The sequence below is a fragment of the Montipora foliosa genome, chromosome 14 (assembly GCF_036669935.1).
Source record: "Montipora foliosa isolate CH-2021 chromosome 14, ASM3666993v2, whole genome shotgun sequence".
NCBI lineage: Eukaryota > Metazoa > Cnidaria > Anthozoa > Scleractinia > Acroporidae > Montipora > Montipora foliosa.
The window spans coordinates 22,018,401-22,023,400 of record NC_090882.1 but is presented as its reverse complement, the minus strand read 5'-3'; the positions used below and the strand labels follow the sequence as shown (position 1 = coordinate 22,023,400).

At 38.5% G+C, this 5,000-nt stretch overlaps 1 protein-coding gene and 1 pseudogene across 3 annotated transcripts in view; one reads left to right on the top strand and one right to left on the bottom strand.

The window, feature by feature from the left end:
• Nucleotides 1-35, bottom strand: part of LOC137984946 (uncharacterized) — a 26,890-nt gene extending 26,855 nt beyond the window's left edge. For 2 of the 3 annotated variants that reach the window (XR_011119201.1, XM_068832310.1), the window contains exon 1: nucleotides 1-35. This exon is cut by the window's left edge and continues 274 nt beyond it. The gene's annotated coding sequence lies outside the window, so the exon portion shown is untranslated. The other variant, XR_011119202.1, reaches the window with a different exon arrangement.
• Nucleotides 36-725: 690 nt separating this feature from the next.
• The window catches only part of LOC137984973 (transcription initiation factor TFIID subunit 5-like), a 24,756-nt pseudogene continuing 20,481 nt past the window's right edge, over nucleotides 726-5,000 (top strand).

Here is a 5,000-nt window from a genome sequence, read left to right as displayed (position 1 = left end):
CCGGGTGTGAGTCATTATTAAACCCGTTCCGGCACCGTGAACTACTGACAACCGTTCATTGTAATATTTGAACCGTAGAGTCTGCAAGTTAATGAAAGGTGGATTTAATCAAAAACATAAAACAAACAGCGGCTCCAAGCAATGATAAAGAGCATTTTACTTTTGACTTGACGTTTCGTATGCTACAACATACATCTTCACAAGTGACGGTTGAACAAATTCAAATATGATATATACAAAGTTAAGAAGACTGGTTACTAGAGAGAATAAGACAAAAATAGTAAGATAAATAGATAGCAGTGAAAACTGACCGTTTAATAAACACACAGTTTTTCACTGCCAACCTTTTCGTTGAACGCTGGTTGTAGCCGCTGTTTGTTTTATGTTTTTGATTAAGTTGAAATGGCCAAAGAGCAAGAGTATTTGTGAGGTGGATTTAAATTACCGCAGATATTATATTTGCATATTCAAGAATCGTGCTGATCAGCACAGGTATCCCAAACGCCTTGGGTGGCCTGCGATCCTGTATAGTGGACTTTTCATTTAGTGCACAAAAATTTGGTTTTATCAACGGAGTTGATAATGTAAATTGGCCACCGTACAGATATTCTAAAAGCTGACGTTTCGAGCGTTAGCCCTTCGTATTCGCTCTGACGAAGGGCTAACGCTCGAAACGTCAGCTTTTAGAATCTCTGTACGGTGGCCAATTTACATTATCAACTCCGTTGATAAAACCAAATTTTTGTATACTACTTCCCCGCCGACGCAGCACCACAGTTTCTTTAGAAACTACCCCTTCTTTCATTTAGTGTACCTCCAGGGCTGAGCACGAAAATGTATTTACCACCGCCTTGGACATTTCATTAGATCATACATGATCGGCTGGAAGCATGCACGCGTTGTTGTAGTCAAACATGGCGGCCAACCCGGTTTCATCTGCAGCAGGAGTCACCACAACTTCTAAATCGAACTCATCTAAAAAAGAAAAAGAAACATTGCTTGCCGTGCTGCAGTTTTTGAAGAAGAACAAGTTACCTGTAAGGAAAGTTAATGATTCGTAGCGCGTAGCGGCGGCATTAACTTATAGGAGAAGTTTGCATAAAACGGGGCAACCCTAAAACCTGGAATCCGGAATCCGGAATCACAGTACAATACAGAGAGTAAAAACTATCCTAAACATTCACAAAAGCTAACCTTAGGCCTAATTAGGCCTAAACAAACGTTTTTAGGCCTAATTAGGCCTAAGGTTAGCTTTTATGAATGTTTAGGATAGTTTTTACTCTCTGTATTGTACTGTGATTCCGGATTCCGGATTCTGGGCGGCAGGTTAGTTTTGCAGGTGCAGGTTGCAGGGTTTCAGGTTGCAGGTTGAAATTAAATTTACTGTGACTGTTACATGAATAGCTAACCTTAGGCCTAATTAGGCCTAAAGAAACGTTTTTAGGCCTAAGAAGGCCTAAAGAAACGTTTTTAGGCCTAATTAGGCCTAAGGTTAGCTATTCATGTAACAGTCACAGTAAATTTCAACCTGCAACCTGCAACCTGCAAAACTAACCTGCCGGATTCTGGGTTTTAAGGGTTGCCGCTTAAAAAGTAGTACCGTACAAAGTACTTCATTCAGCTTTTTAACACAATTCTTATGTTGTCCTCAAAGGAAACTGAGAAGCAACCTCGTTCCCAGGGTCTCTCTTCTCTGCCTCCATTGTCGTTTCTCAACGACAATGGAGGCAGAGAAGAGAGACCCTGGGAACGAGGTTGACTGAGAAGATCCTCAGGCAAGAGGCCAACTGTTTTGATTCTCTAGAAGAAATAAATCTTCAGACTACTCCAGATGCTGAGCCAGATATCTCTTCAGTTTTGTCTGCTTACAACAGGCGAGTTTTGTCCTTAGGTTGATACCGTTTTATTCTCTACTTGCACAAATCCCATAATACACCTCTTCTACCCCCAGAAAATTTGCGTAGCATTCTTTTCAATTTCTTTTGGGACATCTTCATGTCCCAGGAGGAAAGGAAAGGAAAAGGAAAGGAAGTTTATGTAAGTGTCTAGTCGTTCTAGCGCTGGAGCACTAATTTGGGACACTGTAAACTGAAATTAATAATAATTATTGTTATTAATGGCAATCAAGTCAAATGTTGGTTTTTGGAGGAGAGGGGAACCAGAGTATGAGAAAACCTCTCAGTGCAGAGTAGAGAACCAACAAACTCAAAACACATATGACGCCGACTCTGGGGATAGAACCCAGGCCACATTGGTGGGAGGCAAGTGCTTTCACCACTGCGCCATCCTTGCACCCCACCCAGAAAGTGTAAGCAATGATAATTTATGCAAAATTTTTGGGGGCTAAAAGAGGTGTATTATGGGATTTGTACAAGTAGAGCAAGGGGATGTGTAATGCTATTATAATAATAATAATAATAATAATAATAATAATTATTATTATTATTATTATTGTTATTATTATTATTATTGTTATTATTATTATTATTATTATTGTTATTATTATAGACCCTTTGCATAAATGGAGCTCAAATTTAAATAACAAAACTTGATACATCCTTAGCCTCACATTCATGAGAAAAATCCTTTGTCTTGAAACACAAACACAAGGCTAAGGATGTATCAAGTATTGTTATTCAAATTTGGGTGCCATTTATGCAAAGGGTCTATTATAGTGTTAAATTAATGTGCTTCTCTCTTAAAGTGTCCCTGTGATTAAAGAAATCACTTCCTTTTTTTCTTCAGATTTTGAAAGTATGTATGCTTAAGACCTGAGTGGCAAAATGTTGAGCTTTGCTTTTTATCCCAAGGCTGTTTACTTTGAGTGTAAGTCTTAGATTTCATGGTCCACCATTACTCACGTTTAAAACTGACCAATTGGACCTGAGAGAGATGGATCCAGGGAAAAGTGACGTCAAAGGCTCACTAGCTTAGAATTTCAGCATGTGAATGCAGCTGATTTTAGATGCAAAACGCGAGTTTAAAAGTCTGAACGCCCAAAACTCCTGTGCTGCATATTAATTCTGCGACGTACACACGCATTTCATTCTTAAACTAGTGAGCCTTTGACATCATTTTCTCCTCGATCCAGCTCAAAGTCGCCCAGTTAAAATAAACAGGTGTCTTTTTTAAACCAAGGCTTAACTTTGGTCGCTTAGTGTTCAGTTAACATAGTTTTGAAATCTAAAGGAAAATAGAAATTGATTTTTTGGTTACAGGGGCACTTTCATTCGACCAAAGTGATGTTTTTATTAATGTTTGGTGAATAATACTATAATATTAACACTTGTTATTATTATCATAACTCAGTGATGCTGATCCAATGAGATATGAGGACTACTACAGCAGGTACAGTGACTCCTAATCTTAGATACTTGTATTTAGAGAATGCAATATCACACTACTTTGCTAAGGTGATACATGTACTACTGTATTTTGGTCAACAATGTCAAGAAATTGGTAGCATTTGTCCAAGTTGTAAACCATCTTCTTTTGCTCAGCCTAGGGATTAAGGAAAACTTTTCAAGGAAAACTTGCTAGTGTAAATGAAGCTGGTCCCCAGTGATGTTGTATCAAGTTATCTTGCATTATAATATTATTAAATATTATTATGGGACAGTAGTAAATTCAGGGACAAGTTACAGAAAACATTGCAAGTTTCAATGTACAAAAAACTGCAGAGGCCGCAGAAAGGAAATTGAGACATTTCTTGACACAACTTGTTTTGAAACGATTTTTCCTGTTTTAAGTTACCGGTACGTCTCACTCAGCAAGGACTGATGCAATTTATTTTGTACAAGTACATGTATCTAATAATTAAGTTTTACTGTAATTACAAGTATCTGTTTAAGTGTTTCATTTTGGCATTATTTTATTTAGTTTGCAAGCATTTGTTGAGAAGTCGCTTGATGTATACAAGGTGAGCATCTGAGAATACCTTTTCTTTTGCCTGTCAAATTAGAGTATGTTGTAAGTTAATAACCTTTTCTTTTGCCTGTCAAATTAGAGTATGTTGTAAGTTAATAATTATTGATTTAAGTCACGAGAGGGCACAGGATTTCCCTGCTAGCATTCACTGAGCTGACAACTATGGGAAAAGATACATGTACTGTACCCGTAAACCCTGAGTAATTCCATGCAAATCCTGTGCTTCCCTGGTAGCAGAGGTCTCTGAGACATCTGCCATGGGTCGAAACTCACTTCTTCACTCTTCTAACGGCATGCTCCATTCCATGTTTTGTGACTGTGAGTTGAGCCCACTTTGTCCCCCATATTCCTTTACAGTAATTCTGTTGTTATTAAGTGAGCTCACGCAACATGAAGTATCACACGAGGATTCAATCGCTATTAAAGTAACTGCCATGCAGGATCAACACAGTGAGTTTCGACCCATGACAATTTGTGCCCTGAATTCTTTCTGCATTATTTTGTCTCTGATGTTCCTGAATTCAGCTCTGTCACATTTCAGGTACAGTACATGCCCATAAAATGGGATAGGGAGATGCACGTACTGTATGATAAATGTCACGAAGTGTTCCTTTCGTTCACATCACCTGTCCCTACAAAAATCACTTAAGGATGTTCGTGCCCATTGCTACTGCGCATTTTTTCGCACATGTCACGCACACATCATGCATCGCAGACCACGAAGGTAAACACGATGCTAAAGGTGCAAACATTTTTCACAAGAATGGAACGTGAAAGCATGTGGCATTATGGGATAGATGTGGACCCAGGTCTTCTTGGAAATGTCACGCAATGGCGTGACAGTGCGAATAGACAATCGCTTTGAGAACTTCGCAGCGATTTTACTCTCTTGAATGCTCGGTGACCCCCATTTTCTTTCTGTAGATCACTTTCTTTCATGATTTTGTCCATTTTAACAAAAAACAAAAAAAATCTGCACGTGAGAAGTTACAAATATTTCGCCTTTCATGCTCTCGTGCGACCAAAGTTTTCTTTCTTAGACTAATATGTATCGTTTTTCAAGGTCTATTTCA